Below are 26804 nucleotides of genomic sequence, written 5' to 3'. Positions count from 1 at the left end.
TCATATGATGAGGAAAGGAAACCAGAGAGGAGTAATTTGCTCAAGATCACAAAGCTAATACGTGCTGAAGCTGGGTTCACTCACAGATATTTTTACTTTAACCTTAAGTTCTCATCTGCAAGCTAAACTCTAGAGCTGCATTTTCTAATACTGTAGGAATTAGCCATGTGGCTGTTGAACACTTGAAATGTGGCTGGTGTGAAGTGAGATGTGGTGTAAGGTTAAAATACACGCTGAATTTAAAAAACGTAACAGAAAAAGGAGTGTAAAATATTTCAATGATTTTTATATGGATTACACGTTGAAATTATAACCGTTTGTATTTATTGAGTTCAATAACTGATGACAATTAATTTCACATGTTTCTTTTCACTTTTAAATGTGGCTGCTAGAAATTTCAGATTACACACGTGGCACACATATTTCTATTGCTTAGTGCTGCCATAGACCAGCACCCCTTAAACTTTAATGTGCAGATGAATCACTTGGGGATCTGAATTAAAATACAGATTCTGGGCTTCCCTGGTGGCACAGTGGTTAAGAATCCACCTGCCAATGCAGGGGACACAGGTTCGAGCCCTGGTCCGAGAAGATCCCACATGCCGCGGAGCATCTAAGCCCGTGGGCCACAACTACTGAAGCCCGCATGCCTAGAGCCCATGCTCCGCAGCAAGAGAAGCCCGCGCATGGCAATGAAGCGTAGGCCGGGCTCACTGCAACTAGAGAAAGCCCGTGCACAGCAACTGAAGACCCAAAGCAGCCAAAAAAATAAAAAACAATAAATCAATAAATTAAAAAATAAATAAAATAAAATACAGATTCTGATGCAGGAAGTCCAGGGTAGATTCTGCGTTTCTAACGCACTCTCAATGAAACCAATGCTGCTGGTCCAGGTGGAACACGTTGAGGAGCAAGACTCTAGATGGGAGGGAGGCGGGGGAGATCAGCATTAGAACCCTTAGCAACACCTGTGTTTGGGGGACTAAAGGGAGGCTCCGACGCGGGGAAGGGGAGAGGTGGCCTGAGAAGATGCTTGCAGAGCCAGGACGGTGTGTTGTTGGGGAGGCCAGGGTGGCAGCATGTCAAGGCAAAATAATCAACAGCAATGCCTGTGAAGAGACTAATCGGGGCCTTGCTGGTTTGTCGACGAAGACGCTACTGATGAATGCAGCGAGGACAGTTTCCGTGAGTAATGAAAACGGAAAGCAGATGTCAGAATGTTGGGGAATAGGACAAGTGGAGCTGGTCGCTCTCTTTTTTCCTAGAACGACAGGGAAAAAACAGTAGCTAAGGCTGATGTCAAGGGCAAGTGAGAGAAAGTGGGATGAGGAGTGTAATGGATTATGGGGACACTTGCTTGGTTTGATTTTGCAGGGGGGAGACCTGAGTCTATGACTTATGCAGAAAGGGAACGGTGTGAGGGAGAAGTTGGCCCAGAGAACATGGGCAACTTCTCTCCTAAGTAAAGGAACGGCCTCTCTGAATGTCAGCTGTGAGGCCGTGTCAGGAATAAATATGACACAGCCTCTAGCTTCGAGGATCTCACAGTCTCGAGTACTAAGAGACCTGTGTGCCCCTTCCGTGAAGCCCTGAGAAGGCAGTAAAGCTGGCATGGATTAGTGATGAGCTATGTTTTCTAAATGAAGCCCAATTCAAAAAAAAATATGGTCCCCAATTTTCCTCACAGTTACATTTAAGCATTCTATATTTCTTGTATGGTCAGGCCACCCAAGATGGCTGTTCTCTTGCTCTCTGTACATCCCCTGCTAACCAGTACCTGCTTCACCTATACCCTACTCACCTGACCGACTTTCATAGGTTCTTGCCGGGGCCCCAGCTGGTGATTGTTCTTATCAAAGGGGCAGTGAGGGGTGGGCCTCTCTGCTGGTTTCCCTGCTGATGAGCCAGCCTGACTTAATTCCCCCTGTAACTGGTAACCTCCCTTCCCCCTCCCCACGCAGTCTGTCACCACGTCCTGCCCGCCGTAGGACACACAAGGTGGGGGGGGGGTCACTCCAGGACCTTGCTTCAGATGCATAAGCTCCCCCCATCCATTAAATCATTGATGTCTGTCGCTGACTCCGGGCTTTTTCTTTGGTCTAGAAGCTGGGCAAGTACAGGCCTTGTAGACCTGAGGGGTACAGCCCAACATTCTCCATCACATCAAAATGAAGGGTTTTATGTTTTAGGCTAAAATTTCACAAACAACTTCACTAGTAACACCCACTGCAGTGACCTTGGTGACAATGAAACTGTGCACCTCAGATTGGGACTTGAACCCATGTGGCCGGTACTCGAACCCAGCCAAAACCCACGGTCTTCCAAGTGAGATCACACACCTGTTTTCAGGACTTAATGAAGCTCAGATTCCTGATGTCTCATCACAGAAAGAATTCAGTGAAAGACAAAGTGATAGGTAAGAGGTGGATTTATTTAGAGAGAAACACACTCCACAGATGGAGTGTGGGCCATCTCAGAAGGTGAGAAAGGCATGGGGAGAAACACACTCCATAGACAGATGTGAGCCATCTCAGAAGGTGAGAAAAATACCAGGGTATGGGGTTGTCAGTTTTTAGAGGGGTGGGTAATTTCATAGGCTAATGAGTGGGAGGAGTATTCCAGCTATTTCGGGAAGGGGTGGGGATTTCCAGGAATTGGGCCACCGCCCACTTTTTGATCCTTATGGTCGGTCTTGGAACTGTCATGGCGCCTGTGGTGTGTCATTTAGCTTGCTGATGTATTACAGTGAACATATACTGAGGCTCAAGGCCTATTGGAAGTCAACTTGTCCACCATCTTGGACCCATTTGGTTCTAATCAGTTTGTCTTGTCCTCCCGCTATGTCATTCTTTCAAAGGTTGTGCCCTGCCCCCTTCCCTCCTGTTTCAACAACACCAAGTCTTTGAAGAAATGTTGAGTGAGGTGACACCACGTGGGGTTGGTGAGGTTATGACATAGAGGCAGGGAAGAGATTTGGCGTCAGGATACCGTCACAGACCAGGAACGACCAAAAACCTCTGGCCCCTCGGAAAAGGCTACTTTTGGTGGCAACTGGAGGAGGCGGGGGTCTTGTCCTTTTAGTGGGAGCACATGGCGGGTATGGAGTGAAGTGGCAGTGTGCCAGGCCAGAGTGAGGGGGAGGGGATGCTGGTGCAGGCGCAAAAGAGAGATTTCTCCCTCCCTTATCTCCTTGTCAGCCGCCTAAAAACAGTTAAAAGAGAAATCCATATCAGGCCCCACCCAGCCCATCTTCTGAATAAGCTCTGCAGTCCATTCAGTTGCTGTAGAGATTCCTAGAAGGGTTAAAGGTCAATCCTCCAATTCTGTCCGGAAACCAGCCCACCTGGTGGTTTGTGTAACTATTGTCCCATTGTGTCACATTCTTACGCAAATATTCTGAAGCACAGCAATCAAAGAACCAGCCACAGGGAGTAAACAAACTTTAAACACACAATGAAGATGCTCATCCCTCTTCAGGATTTTGTTTTTTTAAATTTTTATCGGAGTATAGTTGCTTTACAATGTTGTGTTAGTTTCTACTGTACAGCAAAGTAAATCAGCTATACGTATACATATATCCCCTCTTTTTTGGATTTCCTTCCCATTTAGGTCACCACAGAGCACTGAGTAGAGTTCCCTGTGCTATACAGTGGGTTCTCATTAGTTATCTATTTTATACATAGTATCAATAGTGTTTATATGTCAATCCCAATCTTTCAATTCATCCCACTGCCCCTTCCCCCTTGGTATCCATAAATTTGTTCTCTACATCTGTCTCTATTTCTGCTTAGTAAATAAGATCGTCTATACCAATTTTTTCAGATTCCACATATATGCATTAATATACGATATTTGTTTTTCTGACAAGAGTACAGAATCATGGAGCTCTTTGGAGATTCACCTCCAGCATCTTGGCTTCCTGGGGGCTCAACTGCCTCCTAGCCCTGGGCCAACCCTTCTCTGCCAGCTCTCTGGGTCCTTCTTCCTCCCTGAGACAGTCTGAGCCTTTTTTTTTTTTTTTTTTTTTTTTCCGGTACACAGGCCTCTCACTGCTGTGGCCTCTCCCATTGCGGAGCACAGGCTCCGGACGCGCAGGCTCAGCAGACATGGCTCACGGGCCCAGCCGCCCCGCGGCATGTGGGATCTTCCCAGACCGGGGCACGAACCCGCGTCCCCTGCATCCGCAGGCAGACTCTCAACCACTGCGCCACCAGGGAAGCCCCAGTCTGAGCCATTTTAAAGCAGCCTGGCTCAAATAAAGGAAGAGCCATTCCTGTTCTTTCCCTCAAGGATGAGTGTTTACACAGGCAGACATGGAGCGTTTAGAAGTGGTTCTTTTAACATGTCTGTGGAGAATGACCTACTTCTGTAATGACCTGTCCAACACACCAAAGAAGCCCAGCCACTTATGCACCTTCAACAGTTTTCTGACACCTTAATAATTAAGGCCCATGCACCTCACCAAGGTGGTTTTAAAAAACCTTTGTTTCCTTGAAACTTTCCTGCTTAAAGCCACTGTCTCACCCTGGTTAAGCTTCCTCCCCTCAGCCTCCTCCCCAGCCTCCTAAGTGCACCTTCATCTCCAAAAACCAGGCTCCAGTTTGCCAGCGTGTAAAAGCCCTGCCAAGCCCTGGCCCTTCCATGAAGCGTGTCTGAAATTTCAACATTCTCCAAAAGGCACACCTAGCCCTCATGAATGACTTCTTTCTCTTCACTCCTATGGTTATTTTGTAAAACGTCCACACTCACAGTGGCTAATTCAGAAAATATAAGGCTTACTGCGTGCCTGGAGATTTTTACGGTGCACGAACAATTCCAAGATGTATAAAGTGGTCAGTCCTATTCCCAAGGAGCTTGAAGATCACTGAGGGAAAATGACATGTAAACATATTACTGTATAGTGAGGGGGCTATGTTCTAGTTTGGTGAGAAAAGGACTGAGTTGACGCCCTGCATTCAATTTGTGCTTTTCCTGGAATTTCTTTTCTGTTCTTTCCGGAGGGGAAGGGCCGAAAAAGGACCATTCCAGGGCGCGGCGCTGGGCTTGCCACATTTGGGAGCGCCGCCTCAAGTTGGGCGCACAGCCTCCCGACGCCCTGCCGTTGGAGGCCGTTGGAGGCCGCAGCACTGCTAGGGTTGTATCAGTCCTCCTGTTTGCACTATTTCTTTTTGCGACCATGGCCCCGCCTTAAGTATTTCTAATTAAGAAACAAAACCTCAGGAAACCGAAACTTAACCAGCCGCTCTCGCTTCTGTAATTACGCCTGCTGACCCCCCCCCCCGCAACCGTCCAACCAATCAGACGGCGACTAGTGTCTCTGTTTAAAAGTCAACCAATCGGCGACTAGTGTCTTTGTTTAAAAGTCAACCAATCGGCGACTAGTGTCTCTGTTTAAAAGTCAACCAATCGGCGACTAGTGTCTCTGTTTAAAAGTCAACCAATCGGCGACTAGTGTCTCTGTTTAAAAGTCAACCAATCGGCGACTATGTTTGTACCGGTCTATAAAAGAGCTGTACTAAACTCCGCCAGGACCTCTTAGCGTCACCGGCAACGAGTGCGCGGAGGTCCAGGTTCGAACCTGCAATAAATGACCCTTGCCGTTTGGCTTTGACTCTCGACTCTGGTGGTCTTGTGGAGGGGCCTCGCGACCTTGGGCATTTCAATAGTAGGTGCTATGTTTGGGATATTCCCCAAGTACCATGAAAATCCATCCCAGCCTGGAGGGCCCTAAAAAGGCTTTCTGGAAAGGGAATGGGGAAGGGCATCCCAGGCAGGAAGTAGACAGGCAAAGGCCTAGAGAGGGGTCTTAGCCTAGCTAAGAACCCATTGGGTCAGCTAGGCTGGAGGGCAAGGGGAGGGTGGGATGAGGCTGGAGTGGAACTCAGGGTCCAAAGGGTGAAGGATCTTTTCAGCCACGTTCAGGAGTTTGGTCTTGATCCCTCAGGCATGTGGGCCATTTAAGAAAATTCCTCTGTGGTGGGCTGAATGCATTGGTTGGGGTGAGGGGACTGCAAGAATGAAGGTGCATCACATGGGATCTGACACAAATAGGAACCAGGCGAGTATTTCTTCCACGAGGAGGCAGCTAGAAGCCTGTGAGGTTACCCAGATGAGAGATGACTGAGGCCTAAGCTCAACAGATGACTGTCTTCAGAGTATTTGTTTCTTCACTTGTGTATGCGTGTGTGTATGTTTCTCCTTCATTGGAATGGAAGCCCTGAGATGGCATTTCTGTCTTGTTTACTGCTTATTATAAGCCCAGGACTTACAGTGGCGCCTCGACCCTAAGAGCCCCTCAATAAATAGGTGAATGAAGGAATGAGAGCAGCTGACAGTTGATTTGACAGGTGACTGATTGGGGTGGGGGGAGAGGTAGAGGGAGGCAGGACTGCCTGCAGTCCCTGCCCCAATGCCATGACCCCTGAAATGAGGCCCCCTCAGAGTTGGCGACTATTAGTTTCCTATTGCTACTGTAACAAATGACTACATGCTTAAAACAACACATACTTGTTCTCTTCCACTTCTGGAAGTCAAATGTCCAAAATCAATTTGACTGAGCCAACACAAGGTATTAGCAGGTCTGGCTCTTTCTAGGGATGTAGGGGAGAATCTAACTTTTCTAATTTCTGGAGGCTGCCTTCATTCCTTGACTCCTGGCTCCCTCCTCAAATCGATCCAACCTCTTGTTTCCATCCTCAGGTCTCTTACTTGCTATTTTGTACTCAAATCCCCTTCTGCCCGCCCCTTATAGAGACACCTGACTATGTTCAGACCCATCTGGATAATGCAGGATAGTGTCTGCCTTTCAAAGTCTTCTATTTAGTCACATCTGCAAAGTCCCTTTTGCCATATAAGGTGACATTCACAGGTTCTGGACATTAGGACGTGGATATCATTGGGGGCCATTATATCAGCCTATGACAGTGACCAGCACGTGAGGTGGTTACTGGGTGCTTGAGTTGAGCCCCTGTTGAGGTTGGTAGGACTGAACCTCTTCACCTGAGAGTGTTTAGGAGCACAGCCTGGAGCCAGACTGCCCAGATTCAAAGCTCTGCTATTCATTAGCTGTGTGACCTTGGGTAAGTTACTTAACCTCTCTGTGCCTCAGTTTCCTCATCTGTAAAATAGAGACTAGCTGCCACACAAGGTTGCTGGGATGAGTTAATACAAAAAAAAGGCATGCAGGTAGACTAATGCTAGTCACACAGTAAGCCCTCAGGAAGTGTTGGCTACTTGGGATAGACCAAGGGAAAACCTGCGGATGCCCTGATCCCACTTCTCAGCGTGAGGTGTGTCAGCAACTGAACCCTGAAGAAGCAAACTACCCTGGGCATCTGAAGCCTCTCCTATGCTGGGGAGATTGAATGACTTGGAGGTGGCGAAGCAGGACATTGCTACTCAGAACTCCTCCATTGAATCTCCCCATTTCAGATAATCTTTCTATAATAAAAGTCAACACAAATGTATGCCGCGTGCTAACTTAAGTACTTTTAATATTTTGAATCCAGGTAATTCTCACAACAACCATATGTTATAGGAACTGTGATTATGTCCATTTTACAGTTAGGAAAATTGAGGACCAGAGACCAAGATTCACTGCAGGAACAGTCTGGCCAAAAAGCTGCCTTTAGCTCCCTCTACTGTGGGATACTCAGAGCAGCCACTGTGAAGAATCATTTCTCAACGATCGATCCCTACATCTTTAGGTCACTAAATCCCAGGCTGTTTCTGAATAGGCTGAGCCCACACGTGCCCATATTCTCGAGGAACTGAGGGCAGGCCATGTCTGGCTCTTTTCAATAGCCTTAATGGAGGCTGAGCCACGCCTTCTACCAAAGCTCAGATAATCGGTGAATTGCCCCTGGATTAGTTCCCTTTTCTGTGTAACAAATTAACCTAAATCATAGCAAGTCAAAACAACAAAACAAACATCATTTCAGCTTCTGTGGGTCAGGAACCTGGATCCGGTGTCGTTGGGTCTTTTGGCTCAGGATCTCTCACAAGGAAGCAACTATATTGTCAGGAATGTAGTCATCTCAAGTCTTGACTAGGTGAGGATCCACTTCTAAGCTCACTCGTGGCTGTTGTTAGGCTTCTGGTCTTTGCTGACTGTCAGCCAAGTCAATAGTTCCTTGTCATGCAAGTGTTTCCATAGAGCTGCTTACACCGTGGCAGCTGGCTTCCCCCAGAGTAAAGACTGAGAGAGAGGAACATGAACACCTCCTCAGTACAATATTTAGGAGGAGAGTAGAGAAGAGCAGACAGAAGGAATTAAGGTAGGAGGTGAGGACAACCCAAACGACTGGTGAGATGGCTTGATCCTCAACATTTTTCTTTGTATAGTTTAGGCAGACTCAATATGAAAAAACTATATAACTTTAAAGGAAAAATAGCACAAAGTTCAGGAATCCACCATGTAGCAAGAAATGAACAGATTCTCAATATGAAAAACATGCAAGCATAATTTTTAAATGGATAAAACTGAAGAAGTCTAGGGGCTGCCGTGAAATACAAGACCATTGGAACAGATGGAAATCATCAATGACATTATGCAGCAGGTGGAGAAAGGAAAGTTAACCCCTGGAAAATATGAGTCAGAATTTGAAGGCTGTAAGGCTGTGGTATACATTTTAATGGAGAAAAGTTGTACCTTCCTGTTTTGGTGTTAGTGTTCACAATTAAAGATACTCTCGGGAGTCATTTGTGTGTACAGAATTACATTCTATGTACCCTGAGTCCTGTGCACTAGTGGCTTTCAGACACTTTTGAAGTGGACAAAGAGTTAGAAATACATTTTACACGGCAACTGAGGTGCACACACTCACACATGTAACAGGGAAGAGCCAATCAGACTGCATGTTGGATCTGTTTCTTTTACTTTAACCTTTGCTTTCTGTGCTTTTGTTCACTAAAAGGATACTGTCTCTACATAATGGCCTGCCTCGGGGAACCCTGCCCCTCTGCCTGAATGTTAAACCAAAGTGCCTTTGTGCAGGGAAACATCCAGACCCTGTCCACCTGTGGGTGGCTGCAAGAAAGAAGAAATTAACACATCCCCTCCCCGAGGCTGGCCATTCCAGGGCATAGTTGCAAAACTTAGTGCCTTTTTACTTTACTTCCTCATCTGCTCCCCCTCTCTGAGCTGTAAAAGAAACTGGCATCCAAACCCCGATAAGATGGTTATTTTGAGACATTAGTCTGCCATCTTCTCGGTCTGCTGGCTTTCCGAATAAAGTCGTATTCCTTGCCCCAGCACCTCGTCTCCGATTTCTTGGCCTGTTGTGTGGCGAGCAGAGGGAGCTTAGACTTGGTGACACACACACAACAGAAGTACAAGTTTTATGAAAACAATATTTACCCTTGTTATGTGCTCAGATTTTTATATTCTATTTTAAAATTCTGGTCAAGATCCACTACACAGATTTCATGAACATTTAATAGATTGTAAACATGCAGGTTGAAGAATACTACTCTTGGGAGAATTTTAGCCAGTTTCATCCTGAATTATAGAGAATGGTCAGGATAAAGCCACAAAGCCCATTTACATTAGCTGACTTCCCCATAGGGAAAAGGAAAAAAATCAGGTGTGAAATAAACATTTTATCTTAAACATTTTTTTTCATTTTTATTCTTTTTTTTTTTTACCATTTTTAATTGAAATATGGTTACTTTACAATGTTATTTTAGCTTCAGGTGTACAGCAAAGTGATTCAATTATATATACATTATATATATTATATAATGTATATATAATTCAGAGTCTTTTCCATTATAGGTTGTTACAAGACATTGAATATAGTTCCCTGTGCTATACAGTAGGTCCTTGTTGTTTATTTTATACATAATACTGTGTATATGTTAATCACAAACTCCTAATTTACTTCCCCCCCCCCCCCCCCCCCGCTATCTCCTCTGGTAACCATAAGTTTGTTTTCTACATCTGAGTCTATTTCGGTTTTGTAAATAAGTTCATTTATATTATTTTTTTAGATTCCACATATAAGTGATATGCTATAATATTTGTCTTTGTCTGACTTACTTCACTTAATATGACAATCTCTAGGTACATCCATGTTGCTCCAAATGGAATTATTTCATTCTTTTTCATGACTGAGTAATATCTTTTAATAATGCATAAAGTTGAACCAAGTACTTAAAAATGTTTTTCTATATCTGTGCTTATTTCCCCATTCTAATTTTTTATTTTGTGTATCATTTTGTTTTCTTTTTTCTTTGGTTAGCAGTTTATTGCTTTTCAAAGAATTCAGTTCTTGGGTTTATTTATTAGTTCTATAATTTTTCAGTTCTCTAATATGTTAATATTTGTATTCATCCTTTATTTTTGCTTTCCTTAGGTTTATTCTGTTTTTCTGTTAAATTTGAAAAATTCAATGCCTAATTTATTTAATTTTTCTTGTGTGAGTTATCTATTGCTAATTATTGCTAATAAATTACCCTAAAACTTGGTGACTTAAAATAACATACATCTATTATCTCACAGTTTCTGTGGGTCAGAAATCCAGGTTTCACCTGCCCTCTGCTCCAGGGTCTATTGTGAGGCTGCAATAAAAGTGTCAGCCAAGGACACAGTCATCTCCAAGTTCAGCTGGGACAGAACTTCCAAGCTCACCCAGTGGTTGTTGGTAGGAATCAGTTCCTCTCTGGCTGTTGGTCCAAGGTTTCCCTTAGTTCCTTGACAGGAAGCCTTCTCCATCAGGGTAGGCATGGGAGAAAAGCCAGGGACAAAAACACAGTAAGATGAAAGTCAGTCCTTTGTAATGAAGAAAGCAAGAATTTGTCATCCCAAAATATTGTCTCTTTGATATAAAAATCATTTTGAGCTCAAGGCAATTGAGAAGAAGCAAATACAGGAAAAGCTCTCTGCCCTTCCCTTATTTTCCTAAAAGCAGGACATAAATTTTCAAAGGTGTCCCTCTCCTCTCTCTACCAGGAAAGATAAAAATTATCAGAGACAGCTTTAGGCTCATATCAGCCTGGAGCTGGCACCAGAGGAATCTACATAACCAACTTTACTAACTAGCCTTTATCTGCCATTGGTTCCTCATATATTTACCTTTCCTTGGAAGTCTAAAACAATTTTCCTTTGTCCTGTCATTTCTCTACAAATTTATTGTTCTTTGTTGAAGATGCTGTGTAAGCTAGATTTCTAAGCCACCTTTTGGAGTTACTCTTTCCCTGAGTCTCTCCCAGGTATATATGAGATATACATGTTAGTAACTTCAGTTTTTCTCTTGTTAATCTGTCTTTTGGTACAGAGGTCCCAGCTAGAATTTAGAAGGGTAGAAGGAAAAGATTTTTTTTCCTCCCCTACAGAAACCTAATGACAAAAGGAAGCTTCAGTCCATCTCTGTCACCATGTTGTATTCATTAAAAGGGAATCATTACGTGTAGCCCACACTCCAGGGGAAAAGATTACACAAGGGTGTGAATTCCGGGAGGCAGGGACCACTAGGATTCATGTCAGAACTCCCTACTTCACTTATATACAATTGATCCTCAGGCACTTTTGCCTGAGGCTGTACAAGAAGGCTGTACATCATTCACAGACATGCAGAGCAGCAAAAAATTTGAGTCAGCTGATATGTTTGTTCCCAGATGGGGTTGAACAAGGTGAAACTCTGCCTTCTTGCTTTAGCTCTCATACTATAAAGTGTCCCTTCCACAGTCTATTTAGTGCCACATTTTTGTGTTTTTTGGTGGTGATTTCCATATTTATGCCCCCCCCCATGTTAAGTACTGAGCTATTGCCTAGTATTCCCAAGTACAAGAAACTTGTGATGACCTTAAGGAGAAAACACATGTGATAGATGAGCTCTACTCAGGCATGAGTTATAGTGCTGTTGAACATGAGTTCAATGTTAATCAATCAAAAATGTATACGTTAGGGGACTTCCTAGAGGTCCAGTGGTTAAGACTCCAAGCTTCCACTGCAGGGGGTGCAGGTTCGATCCCTGGTCAGGGAACTAAGATCCCACATGCTGCACAGCCCCACCCCCGCAAAAAAAGTGTATGTTAAAAAAGGTGTCTTTAAACATAAACACCCATAAAACTAGTTTATGTATTAATTGTTTGACAGAAATATTGTGACCAGAGGCTCATAGGAAACTAACCCTGTATTTTCCCTAGAGCAATGGTTCAGTATTCACTAATGTAGCGTTTGTGGCCACTTTATAGAACATAGCTACTATAAATAATGTGAATAGGCTCTATGAGTGTTTGTATTTAAGCCGATGATTTTCTTCTGAGGTGGGCTTTTTATGCATCTCAGAATTCTGATATGTGGAGTGTGCCTGTTACTAAGCTTTTATCAAACCCAGAAAGAATTGCTTTCCAACTAGCTTGAATCCTATGTTAGTAGTTTTGAAAGCTCTGTGCTGGGCTTTGTGATGGCGGGACTAGAACTCTACAGCTTACATTCATTCTTTGTCAGCTGGCTGCTGTTAGGTTCTGCCAATAGGGGGCACTATAGGGAGACTTGAACGCAGGAGGAGGAAGCAGGAACTTTGGTCCGCAATGCTCCTTTACCCTGGCAGAAGCAGCAGCTAGTTTCAGCCTCCAGACATTTTTCCAGGCTCCCTGAACCACTGTAGCCCTCAGAGCCCTGAGTCTCAGCTCTGTGGAGCCCTTCCTAGAACATGGCAGATGCTACCTGCAGGCTTTACCTCAGAGTTACCTCAGTGTCCCTTTCCTTTTTTTCAGACCTTTAAGGTCTGTATAACTAATTTAATTTCCAAGTTAAATTCTCTCTGTTGAGCTACCTACTATGGTTTCAATTTTCTTGGAACTTAATTGATACATAGAGGTTTCTTTAACTTTTTACTTTAAAATAATTTTATACTTACAGAAAAGTTGCAGAATAGTACAGAAAAATTCTGTATACCCTTTATACCCTTTACTCAAATCCATCATTTTGTTTCATTGAGGTGAAACTCACATAATATAAAAATAACCATTTTAAAGTGAACAAGTCAGTAGCAATCAGTACAGTAAAATGAATCGATCAACTTTTATCATTTTCCCACGTTTGTTTTATAATTCACTATCTATCTCTATAAAGCACATATGTATGGATGCATAATTTTGCATAATATTATTTCTCCTGAAACATTCGTAAGTTGCATACATCACACTCCTTTACCTCTTACTACAATTACATGTACTTTTTAAGAATATATTTGTATATAACCATTGGTACATTACTTGAATCTATAATCCATATTTTGCAAAATATCCCAGCAATATCGTTTACAATATTATTTTTCCCCATTAGTTCAGGATACAGTCCAGGATGACACATTGAATTTAGTTGTTATGTCTCTTTTATTTATTTATTTATTTATTTTGAAGGTTCACGTCTTTATTTAAGCACACGTACACCTTTTGTAGGGTTGCAAAATTCAGTTTTTGATGCACGCAATTTTTGCTCCCTTTTTACCATTACTGCGGTTGTGATTTGTAACCCATTATGTCCATTAATAACTGTGACTTTTTCTTTTTTTTCTTTGATTTTTTTTAACATCTTTATTGGAGTATGATTGCTTTACAAATGGTGTGTTAGTTTCTGCTGTATAACAAAGTGAATCAGCTATACATACACATATATTCTCATATCTCCTCCCTCTTGCGTCTCCCTCCCACCCTCCCCATCCCACCCCTCTAGGTGGTCACAAAGCACCGAGCTGATCTCCCTGTGCTATGCGGCTGCTTCCCACTAGCTATCTATTTTACGTTTGGTAGGGTATATATGTCCATGCAACTCTCTCACTTCATCCCAGCTTACCCTTCCCCCTCCCCGTGTCCTAAAGTCCATACTCTATGTCTGTGTCCTTATTCCTGTCCTGCCCCTAGGTTCATCAGAACCAGTTTTCTTTTAGATTCCATATATATGTGTTAGCATACGGCATTTGTTTTTCTCTTTCTAACTTACTTCACTCTGTATGACAGACTCTAGGTCCATCCACCTCACTGCAGATGACTCAATTTCATTTCCTTTTATGGCTGAGTAATATTCCATTGTATATATGTGCCACATCTTCTTTACCCATTCATCTGTCAATGGACACTTAGGTTGCTTCCATGTCCTGGCTATTGTAAATAGAGCTTCAGTGAACATTGTGGTACATGACTCTTTTTGAATTATGGTTTTCTCAGCGTGCATGCCCAGTAGTGGGATTGCTGGGTCATATGGTAGTTCTATTTTTAGTTTTTTAAGGAACCTCCATACTGTTCTCCATAGTGGCTGTATCAATTTACACACCCATCAACAGTGCAAGAGGGTTCCCTTTTCTCCACACCCTCGCCAGCGTTTATTGTTTGTAGATTTTCTGATGATGCCCATTCTAACTAGTGTGAGGTGATACCTCATTGTAGTTTTGATTTGCATTTCTCTAATGATTAGTGATGTTGAGCATCCTTTCATGTTTTGTCGGCAATCTGTATATCTTCTTTGGAGAAATGTCTATTTAGGTCTTCTGCACATTTTTGGATTGGGTTGTTTGTTTTTTTGATATTGAGCTGCATGAGCTGCTTGTATATTTTGGAGGTTAATCCTTTGTCAGTTGCTTTGTTTGCAAATATTTTCTCCCATTCTGAGGGTTGTTTTTCTGTCTTGTTTATGGTTTCCTTTGCTGTGCAAAAGCTTTTAAGTTTCATTAGGTCCCATTTGTTTATTTTTGTTTTTATTTCCATTTCTCTAGGAGGTGGGTCAAAAAGGATCTTGCTGTGATTTATGTCATAGAGTGTTCTGCTTATGTTTTCCTCTAAGAGTTTTATAGTGTCTGGCCTTACATTTAGGTCTTTAATCCATTTTGAGTTTGGTGTTAGGGAGGGTTCTAATTTCATTCTTTTACATGTAGCTGTCCAGTTTTCCCAGCACCACTTATTAAAGAGGCTGTCTTTTCTCCCTTGTATACTATTGCCTCCTTTATAAAAGATACCATGACCATTTGTGTGTGGGTTTATCTCTGGGCTTTCTATCCTGTTCCATTGATCTATATTTCTGTTTTTGTGCCAGTACCATACTCTCTTGATTACTGTAGCTTTGTAGTATAGTCTGAAGTTTGGGAGCCTGATTCCTCCAGCTCCGTTTTTCGTTCTCAAGATTGCTTTGGCTATTCGGGGTCTTTTGTGTTCCCATACAAATTGTGAAATTTTTGTTCTAGTTCTGTGAAAAATGCCATTGGTAGTTAGATAGGGATTGCATTGAATCTGTAGATTGCTTTGGCTAGTATAGTAGGTTTCACAATGTTGGTTCTTCCAATCCAAGAACATGGTATATCTCTCTATTTGTATCATTTTTAATTTCTTTCATCAGTGTCTTATAGTTTTCTACCTACAGGTCTTTTGTCTCCTTAGGTAAGTTTATTCCTAGGTATTTTATTCTTCTTGTTGCAATGGTAAATGAGAATGTTTCCTTAATTTCTCTTTCAGATTTTTCATCATTAGTGTATAGGAATGCACGAGATTTCTGTGCATTAATTTTGTATCCTGCTACTAAATTTACCAAATTCACTGATTAACTCTAGTAGTTTTCTGGTAACATCTTTAGGATTCTGTATGTATAGTATCATGTCACCTGTAAACAGTGACAGTTTTCCTTCTTTTCTGACTTGGATTCCTTTTATTTCTTCTTCTTCTCTAATTGCTGTGGCTACAACTTCCAAAACTATGTTGATTAGTAGTGGTGAGAGTGGGCAACCTTGTCTTGTTCCTGATCTTAGTGGAAATGCTTTCAGTTTTTCACCATTGAAAACGATGTTGGCTGTGGGTTTGTCATATATGCCTTTATTATGTTGAGGTGAGTTCCCTCTATGCCTACTTTCTGGAAGGATTTTAACATAATTGGGTGTTGAATTTTGTCAAAACCTTTTTCTGCATCTATTGAGATGATCATATGGTTTTTCTCCTTCAATTTGTTAATATGGTTTATCATATTGATTGGTTTGTGTATACGGAAGAATCCTTGCATTCCTGCGATAAACCCCACTTGATCATAGTGTATGATCCTTTTAATGTGCTGTTGGATTGTGTTTGCTAGTATTTTGTTGAGGATTTTTTTTTATTATCATTTATTTTTGGATGTGTTGGGTCTTCCTTGTTGCGTGCAGGCTTTCTCTAGTTGTGGAGAGCGGGGACTACTTTTCATTGGGGTGTGCGTGCTTCTCATTGTGGTGGCTTCTCTTGTTGTGGGGCATGGGCTCTAGACACGTGGGCTTCAGTAGTTGTGGCTTGTGGGCTCTAGAGCACAGAGTCAGTAGTTGTGGCACACGGGCTTAGTTGCTCCATGGCATGTGGGATCTTCCCAGACCAGGATTCGAACCCATGTCCCCTGCATTGGCAGGCAGATTCTTAACCACTCTGCCACCAGGGAAGCCCTTGTTGAGGATTTTTGCATCTATGTTCATCAGTGATATTGGTCTGTAGTTTTTTTTGTGACATCTTTGTCTTATTTTGGTATCAGGGTAATGGTGGCCTCATAGAATGAGTTTGAGAGTGTTCCTCCCTCTGCTATATTTTGGAAGAGTTTGAGAAGGATAGGTGTTAGCTCTTTTCTGAATGTTTGATAGAATTTGCCTGTGAAGCCATGTGGTCCTGGGCTTTTGTTTGTTGGAAAATTTTTGATCACAGTTTCAGTTTCAGTGCTTGTGGTTGGCCTGTTTATATTTTGTATTTCTTCCTGGTTCAGTCTCGGAAGATTGTGCTTTTCTAAGAATTTGTCCATTTCTTCCAGGTTGTCCATTATATTGGCATATAGTTGCTTGTAGTCACCTCTCATGATCCTTTGTATTTCTGCAGTGTCAGTTGTTACTTCTTTTTCATTTCTAATTCTACTGATTTGAGTCTTCTCTTTTTTTTTTTTTTTGATGAGTCTGGCTAATGGTTTATAAATTTTGTTTATCTTGTCAAAGAAACAGCTTTTAGTTTTATTGATCTTTGCTGTCTTTTCCTTCATTTCTTTTCCCTTTGTTTCTGATCTGATCTTTATGATTTCTTTACTTCTGCTACCTTTGGGGTTTTTTTTGTTCTTCTTTCTCTAATTGCTTTAGGTGTAAGATTAGGTTGCTTATTTGAGATGTTTCTTGTTTCTTGAGGTAGGATTGTATTGCTATAAACTTCCCTCTTAGAACTGCTTTTGCTGCATCCCACAGGATTTGGGTCGTCGTCTTTTCATTGTCATTTGTTTCTGGGTATTTTTTTGATTTCCTCTTTGATTTCTTCAGTGATCTCTTGGCTATTTAGTAGAGTATTGTTTAGCCTCCCTGAGTTTGTATTTTTTACAGATTTTTTTTCCTGTAAATGATATCTAGTCTCATAGCGTTGTGGTTGGAAAAGATACTTGACAATGATTTCAGTTTTCTTAAATTTACCGAGGCTTGATTTGTGACCCAAGATATGATCTATCCTGGAGAATGTTCCATGGGCACTCAAGAAGACAGTGTATTCTGTTGTTTTGGGATGGAATGTCCTATAAATAGCAATTAAGTTCATCTTGTTTAATGTATCATTTAAAGCTTGTGTTTCCGTATTTATTTTCATTTTGGATGATCTGTCCATTGGTGGAAGTGGGGTGTTAAAGTCCCCTAATATTATTGTGTTACTGTCGACTTCCCCTTTTATGGCTGTTAGCATTTGCCTTATGTATTGAGGTTCTCCTATGTTGGGTGCATAAATATTTACAATTGTTATATCTTCTTCTTGGATCGATCCCTTGATCATTATGTAGTGTCCTTCTTTGTCTCTTGTAATAGTCTTTATTTTAAAGTCTGTTTTGTCTGATATGAGAATTGCTACTCCAGCTTTCTTTTGATTTACATTTGCATGGAATATCTTTTTCCATCCCCTCGCTTTCAGTCTGTATGTGTCTCTAGGTCTGAAGTGGGTCTCTTGTAGACTGAATGTACACAGGTCTTGTTTTTGTATCCATTCAGCCAGTCTATATCTTTGGGTTGGAGCATTTAATCCATTTACATTTAAGGTAGCTATCAATATGTATGTTCCTATTACCATTTCCTTAATTGTTTTGGGTTTGTTATTGTAAGTCTTTTCCTTCTCTTGTGTTTCCTGCCTAGAGAAGTTCCTTTAGCAGTTGTTGTAAAGATGGTTTGGTGGTGCTGAATTCTCTTAGCTTTTGCTTGTCTGTAAAGGTTTTAATTTCTCCACTGAATCTGAATGAGATCTTTGCTGGATAGAGTAATCTTAGTTCTAGGTTTTCCCTTTCATCACTTTAAATATGTCCTGCCACTCCCTTCTGGCTTGCAGATTTTCTGCTGAAAGATCAGCTGTTAACCTTATGGGGATTCCCTTGTATGTTATTTTCCCTTGCTGCTTTTAATATTTTTTCTTTGTATTTAATTTTTGATAGTTTGATTAATATGTGTCTTGGCCTGGTTCTCCTTGGATTTATCCTGTATGGGACTCTCTGCACTTCCTGGACTTCATTGACTATTTCCTTACCCATATTAGGGATGTTTTCAACTATAATCTCTTCAAATATTTTCTCAGTCCCTTTTTTTTCTCTTCTTCTTCTGGGACCCCTATAATTCAAATACTGATGTGTTTAATGTTGTCCCAGAGGTCTCTGTGATAGTCTTTAATTCCTTTCATTCTTTTTTCTTTATTCAGCTCTGTGGTAGTTATTTCCACTATTTTATCTTCCAGGTCACTTATCCATTCTTCTGCCTCAGTTATTCTGCTATTGATTCCTTCTAGAGAATTTTTAATTTCATTTATTTTGTTGTTCATCATTGTTTGTTTGCTCTTTGACATAGTTCTTCTAGGTCCTTGTTAAACGTTTCTTGTATTTTCTCCATTCTATTTCCAAGATTTTGGATCATCTTTACTGTCATTACTCTGAATTCTTTTTCAGGTAGACTTCCTATTTCCTCTTCATTTGTTTGGTCTGGTGGGTTTTTACCTTGCTCCTTCATCTGCTGTGTATTTCTCTGTCTTCTCATTTTTCTTAACTTACTGTCTTTGGGGTCTCCTTTCGCAGGCTGCAGGTTCATAGTTTCCATTGTTTTTGGTGTCTGCTCCCAGTGGGTAATGTTAGTTCAGTGGGTTGTGTAGGCTTTCTGGTGGAGGGGACTGGTGCCTGTGTTCTGGTGGATGAGGCTGGATCTTGTCTTTCTGGTGGGCAGGACCATGTCCAGTGGTGTGTTTTGGTGTTTGTGAACTTAAGATTTTAGGCAGCCTCTCTGCTAATGGGTGGGTTGTGTTCCTGTCTTGCTAGTTGTTTGGCATAGGGTGTCCAGCACTGTAGCTTGCTGGTTGTAGAATGGAGCTGGGTCTTATCGTTGAGACGGAGACCTCTGGGAGAGCTTTTGCTGTTTGATATTACGTGGGGCCGGGAGATCTCTGGTGGACCAATGTCCTGAACTCGGCTCTCCCACCTCAGAGGCTCAGGCCTGACACCTGGCCAGAACACCAAGATCCTGTCAGCCACACGACTCAGAAGAAAAGGGAGGAAGAAAAAGAAAGAAAGGAAACAAATAAATAAAATAAAGTTATTAAATTTTTAAAATTATTAAAAATTAAAAAGTAATAAAAAAAGAGAAAGAAAGAAGAGAGCAACCAAACCAAAAAACAAATCCACCAATGATAACAAGCAATAAAACCTATACTAAAAACAAAACAAGACCACACCGCTGGAGGGACCCAGCCTATCCCAAGTGTGCTGTTAGCCAGAGGTAGCCGAAAGAGACCGGGCAGTGGGGGAGAGCTGCAGAGGGCGGTGGAGCCCGCCCCGCACGCCCAGAGAGGGAAAGGGGAGAGAGGGAGGCAGAGTTAAGCAAGGAGCGCGAGTAAGTGAACTTGGGTCCGACTTGAGCTCGGGCTCAAGACTGAGCCTGGTGGGCCAGGCCCCCAAGCCAGCGTCACACCCCATCTGAAGAAGACAGGCAGTCACATGGCTTTGCCATTCCTGCCTGCGGGAGCCACCACGGATGACAGCGGCGGAGAGCTGAGCTCGGGGGACGACTCTGGGGATATGGAATCCCTCCAAAGCCCGGAGACCAAGGCCTCCTAAAGCCTGACAGAGCTGTTTGAGAAGGCTGCCATGCACTTCCAAGGCCTGGTTCAAGGGGCCAGCAGGGAGCAGCTCTTGTACCTGTATGCCCGGTACAAGCAGGGAAGCATGGAAAGCACTTAGTGATTCAAGCCCCAGCCGAACAATGCAGGAGTATATTGCCGTAGTTAAAAAATTAGATCCAAGTTGGAATCCTCAGCTTCTTGAAATGGAAACTTAAATTACTATGTTCTTTTGGGAATTAAAAATCACTCAAGGACTTCCCTGGTGGCGCAGTGGTTAAGAATCTGCCTGCCAATGCAGGGGACACGGGTTTGAGCCCTCATCTGAAAAGATCCCACATGCCTCAGAGCAGCTAAGCCCGTGCGCCACAACTATTTTTTTTTTTTTTAAACATCTTTATTGGAGTATAGTTGCTTTACAATGGTATGTTAGTTTCAGCTTCACAACAAAATGAATCAGTTACATATATACATATGTTCCCATATCTCTTCCCGCTTGCGTCTCCCTCCCTCCCACCCTCCCTATCCCACCCCTCCAGGCGGTCACAAAGCACCGAGCTGATCTCCCTGTGCTATGCGGCTGCTTCCCACTAGCTATCTACCTTACGTTTGGTAGTGTATATATGTCCATGCCTCTTTATCGCTTTGTCACCGTTTACCCTTCCCCCTCCCCATAGCCTCAAGTCCATTCTCTAGTAAGTCTGTGTCTTTATTCCTGTTTCACCCCTAGGTTTTTCATGACATTTTTTTTTCTTAAATTCCATATATATGTGTTAGCACACGGTATTTGTCTCTCTCTTTCTGACTTACTTCACTCTGTATGACAGACTCTAGGTCTAGCCACCTCATTACAAATAGCTCAATTTCGTCTCTTTTTATGGCTGAGTAATATTCCATTGTATATATGTGCCACATCTTCTTTATCCATTCATCCGATGATGGACACTTAGGTTGTTTCCATCTCTGGGCTATTGTAAATAGAGCTGCAATGAACATTTTGGTACATGACTCTTTTTGAATTATGGTTTTCTCAGGGTATATGCCCAGTAGTGGGATTGTTGGGTCATATGGTAGTTCTATTTGTAGCTTTTTAAGGAACCTCCATACTGTTCTCCACAGTGGAGAACAGTGGAGAACATCAATTTACATTCCCACCAACAGTGTAAGAGGGTTCCCTTTTCTCCACACCCTCTCCAGCATTTATTGTTTCTAGATTTTTTGATGATGGCCATTCTGACTGGTGTGAGATGATATCTCATTGTAGTTTTGATTTGCATTTCTCTAATGATTAGTGATGTTGAGCATTCTTTCATGTGTTTGTTGGCACTCTGTATATCTTCTTTGGAGAAATGTCTATTTAGGTCTTCTGCCCATTTTTGGATTGGGTTGTTTGTTTTTTTGTTATTAAGCTGCATGAGCTGCTTATAAATTTTGGAGATTAATCCTTTGTCAGTTGCTTCATTTGCAAATATTTTCTCCCATTCTGAGGGTTGTCTTTTTGTCTTCTTTATGGTTTCCTTTGCTGTGCAAAAGCTTTTAAGTTTCATTAGGTCCCATTTGTTTACTTTTGTTTTTATTTCCATTTCTCTAGGAGGTGGGTCAAAAAGGACCTTGCTGTGATTTATGTCATAGAGTGTTCTGCCTGTGTTTTCCTCTAAGAGTTTGATAGTTTCTGGCCTTACATTTAGGTCTTTAATCCATTTTGAGCTTATTTTTGTGTATGGTGTTAGGGAGTGATCTAATCTCATACTTTTACATGTAGCTGTCCAGTTTTCCCAGCACCACTTATTGAATAGGCTGTCCTTTCTCCACTGTACATTTCTGCCTCCTTTGTCAAAGATAAGGTGACCATATGTGCGTGGGTTTATCTCCGGGCTTTCTATCCTGTTCCATTGATCTATATTTCTGTTTTTGTGCCAGTACCATACTGTCTTGATTACTGTAGCTTTGTAGTATAGTCTGAAGTCAGGAAGCCTGATTCCTCCAGCTCCATTTTTCGTTCTCAAGATTGCTTTGGCTATTCTGGGTCTTTTGTGTTTCCATACAAATTGTGAAATTTTTTGTTCTAGTTCTGTGAAAAATGCCAGTGGTAGTTTGATAGGGATTGCATTGAATCTGTAGATTGCTTTGGGTAGTAGAGTCATTTTCACAATGTTGATTCTTCCAATCCAAGAACATGGTATATCTGTCCATCTATTTGTGTCATCTTTAATTTCTTTCATCAGTGTCTTATAATTTTCTGCATACAGGTCTTTTGTCTCCTTAGGTAGGTTTATTCCTAGGTATTTTATTCTTTTTGTTGCAATGGTAAACGGGAGTGTTTTCTTGATTTCACTTTCAGATTTTTCATCCTTAGTGTATAGGAATGCCAGAGATTTCTGTGCATTAATTTTGTATCCTGCTACTTTACCAAATTCATTGATTAGCTCTAGTAGTTTTCTGGTAGCATCTTTAGGATTCTCTATGTATAGGATCATGTCATCTGCAAACAGTGACAGCTTTACTTCTTCTTTTCCGATTTGTATTCCTTTTATTTCCTTTTCTTCTCTGATTGCTGTGGCTAAAACTTCCAAAACTATGTTGAATAAGAGTGGTGAGAGTGGGCAACCTTGTCTTGTTCCTGATCTTAGTGGAAATGCTTTCAGTTTTTCACCATTGAGGACGATGTTGGCTGTGGGTTTGTCATATATGGCCTTTATTATGTTGAGGAAAGTTCCCTCTATGCCTACTTTCTGCAGGGTTTTTATCATAAATGGGTGTTGAATTTTGTCAAAAGCTTTCTCTGCATCTATTGAGATGATCATATGGTTTTTCTCCTTCAGTTTGTTAATATGGTGTATCACGTTGATTGATTTGCGTATATTGAAGAATCCTTGCATTCCTGGCATAAACAATTTAGAAAATGGGAATAGGAACACACATATCGATAATTACCTTAAATGTAAATGGACTAAATGCTCCCACCAAAAGACACAGATTAGCTGAATGGATACAAAAACAAGACCCTTATATATGCTGTCTACAAGAGACCCACTTTAGACCTAGAGACACATACAGACTGAAAGTAAGGGGATGGAAAAAGATATTCCATGCAAATGGAAACCAAAAGAAAGCTGGAGTAGCAATTCTCATATCAGACAAAATAGACTTTAAAATAAAGACTATTACAAGGGACAAAGAAGGACACTACATAATGATCAAGGGATCGATCCAAGAAGAAGATATAACAATTGTAAATATTTATGCACCCAACATAGGAGCACCTCAATACATAAGGCAAATACTAACAGCCATAAAAGGGGAAATCGACAGTAACACATTCATAGTAGGGGACTTTAACACCCCACTTTCACCCATGGACAGATCATCCAAAATGAAAATAAATAAGGAAACACAAGCTTTAAATGATACATTAAACAAGATGGACTTAATTGATATTTATAGGACACTCCATCCAAAAACAACAGAATACACATTTTTCTCAAGTGCCCATGGAACATTCTCCAGGATAGATCATATCTTAGGTCACAAATCAAGCCTTGGTAAATTTAAGAAAATTGAAATTGTATCAAGTATCTTTTCTGACCACAACGCCATGAGACTAGATATCAATTACAGGAAAAGATCTGTAAAAAATACAAACACATGGAAGCTAAACAATACACTACTTAATAATGAAGTGATCACTGAAGAAATCAAAGAGGAAATCAAAAAATACCTAGAAACAAATGACAATGGAGACACAACGACCCAAAACCTATGGGATGCAGCAAAAGCAGTTCTAAGGGGGAAGTTTATAGCAATACAAGCCCACCTTAAGAAGCAGGAAACATCTCAAATAAACAACCTAACCTTGCACCTCAAGCAATTAGAGAAAGAAGAACAAAAAAACCCCAAAGTTAGCAGGAGGAAAGAAATCGTAAAAATCAGATCAGAAATAAATGAAAAAGAAATGAAGGAAACGATAGCAAAGATCAATAAAACTAAAAGCTGGTTCTTTGAAAGGATAAACAAAATTGATAAACCATTAGCTAGACTCATCAAGAAAAAAAGGGAGAAGACTCAAATCAATAGAATTAGAAATGAAAAAGGAGAAGTAACAACTGACACTGCAGAAATACAAAAGATCATGAGAGATTACTACAAGCAACTCTATGCCAATAAAATGGACAACCTGGAAGAAATGGACAAATTCTTAGAAAGGCACAACCTGCCAAGACTGAATCAGGAAGAAATAGAAAATATGAACAGACCAATCACAAGCACTGAAATTGAAACTGTGATTAAAAATCTTCCAACAAGCAAAAGCCCAGGACCAGATGGCTTCACAGGCGAATTCTATCAAACATTTAGAGAAGAGCTATCACCTATCCTTCTCAGACTCTTCCAAAATATAGCAGAGGGAGGAACGCTCCCCAACTCATTCTACAAGGCCACCATCACCCTGATACCAAAACCAGACAAGGATGTCACAAAGAAAGAAAACTACAGGCCAATATCACTGATGAACATAGATGCAAAGATCCTCAACAAAATACTAGCAAACAGAATCCAACAGCACATTAAACGGATCATACACCATGATCAAGCGCCACAACTATTGAGCCCAAGCTCTAAAGCCCGTGAGCCGCAACTGATGAAGCCCGCGTGTCACAACTACTGAAGCTCGCACTCCTAGAGCCTGTGCTCTACAACAAGAGAAACCACCGCAATGAGAAGCCCACGCACCGCAATGAGGAGTAGCCCCCACTTGCCACAACTAGAGAAAGCCCGCGCGCAGCAACGAAGACCAAACACAGCCAGAAAAAAAAAAACCACTCAAGAAGAAACTTACTGAGGATAAATATCCAGATATATTCTTAACTTTTACTGGATTCTGTGGCTTTTCACTTGAAAAAAAAGGACGAATTTGTTCTTGTTTCATCAAACAGGATGTTGATGAATAGAAAGAAAGGGCTCAAAATAAAAATTTCCTTGCCTATGTAAGGCTAATCTTATTTAAGTATAAGCTAAAAACAGACCGACAGACGGTTTATCTCAGGACTGCAATACATGGGGCATAGAAAGATAAATAAAGTAACATTTCCCCAGGGAGTATATTTTAGACCCCCGACAATAATCAAAAGTATCTTAAGTAACTGTCTCTGATCCATGCAGATATTGCAGAATAACGTTAAGGAGGAATGAATAGGAATTGTTTCTTTCAGTTAACTGAGTAGTTCACTCCTTTACCAATTTAAAGTCCTTATTCACTAAACTTGTCTTGCCTTATCAGTCTCTGCACCTCTTTTTCATGAAATCATCCATTTTACTAAGATAGTTGGTTGAATGGAGGCAAAAGTAATGGAAAAGAGAATGGAATGGAAACAGTTTAGCAATACTAATCTATTCATTTGTGTATTCCCATTCAGGGAAGCATGGAAAGCTTGGTCTCTTGCCAAGTAATGGTCTCTTGCCTCTTCGGCAGGTCCAGGTCAAAAATCATTCAGAGTTATTGGAATTCGGCCATGATGATAGTGGTTGTAGCACAGTTTTTGAATTTTCCCGAATCCTTAACAGAATAACTAAGATAGCGTAACCAAAAGCACTTGGGCAATATCTGTAACAAACCCTAGTTGATCAGAGAAACTAGAGACAAACTATCAACAGCTCCAAGATTTGTGTAGCATTGGCATCTCTGTGGGAGGAAGCAGAGGAAACACTAGGGAGTCTAATTGACCTGAGAATGGCAGAAGCCTAAAATTGTCCACAGGTGAAGAGTACAGGGGGTTCATGGTAAGGTTTTCTAGAGCTGTCTGGAGCTCTAGAGTTCCAAAATTAAGCAGCCAAAACTTCCCTTCCAGTACACAGCCTCACACTGAGAGGAATCTGCAGGACAAGTCAAGCAGGACAAGGACAATGAAGACAAAAGGAAAAAGAAACCAGATAAGCGTGGGAGAGGGGACCAGAGCCAAGTGATCTTGAAAGTATCCTAGGGGCCAGATTTTTAATTACTTCATGAAAATAACAGAAAAGGGACTTATATACCTAAAACTATATCCTGATTCACATTTCTATCTTAAAAATTCAAAAACATTAATTTCACATAAAGATGAGCAACAGAAAAAGTATTACGGTTGAAACCTATACAAAGTTACTATAATTCAGAATTGTATCTTTTTTCTTATAATATCCAGAAGCTGTATTAATGGTTAAAATAATGAAAGTGTGCTAATATTTTTATGGGTCTTGGTAGGATTGCAATATTCCTTTCCAAAAGAGTAATACCATTTTACAAGAGCATTAGGGCCATTAACTTAGTATAGTGCCTGTTTCACTACAGTTTTACCAATTTGGATAATTTTGTTACCCTAATGGAATTAGTTTAAAATTTGTTGCTTGTTGTTGTTTTAATTTGCATTTTCTTAAATGATTATGAATGTTGAACTTTTTTCCAAGTAGTGATATAACATTATTGATATTTTTGTATGTACGTGAATAAAATCCTAAACCTCTGTGTCACTTCAAAAAAAAAAAAAGGAAAGACAGAACCCTAGGACAAATGGCAAAAGCAAATCTATAGAGACAAAATCACACAAAGAACCATACACATACACACTCACAAAAAGAGAAAAAGGAAAAAAATATATATATATATAAAAAGGAAGAGAGCAACCAAATCAATAAACACAAAGATAATAAGCTCTAAATACTAAACTAAAGTAAACATAAAACCAGAAACAAATCAGATGCAGAAAGCAAACCCCAAGTCTGCAGTT

The 26804-nt window shown here is 41.0% G+C and overlaps 1 pseudogene across 1 annotated transcript; it reads left to right on the top strand.

Annotated features, from left to right (window-relative positions):
* Positions 1 to 19924: 19924 nt before the first annotated feature.
* Positions 19925 to 20264, top strand: LOC309822284 (acyl-CoA-binding domain-containing protein 6-like; annotated as a pseudogene). The gene has a single exon. The product of its transcript is annotated as an acyl-CoA-binding domain-containing protein 6-like (transcript).
* The last annotated feature ends 6540 nt before the right edge of the window (positions 20265 to 26804 follow it).

The sequence above is a fragment of the Grampus griseus genome (genome assembly GCF_964374135.1).
Source record: "Grampus griseus genome assembly, chromosome: 4".
NCBI lineage: Eukaryota > Metazoa > Chordata > Mammalia > Artiodactyla > Delphinidae > Grampus > Grampus griseus.
The sequence above is the reverse complement of the archived record's forward strand: the minus strand, read 5'-3'. Positions and strand labels throughout refer to the sequence as shown.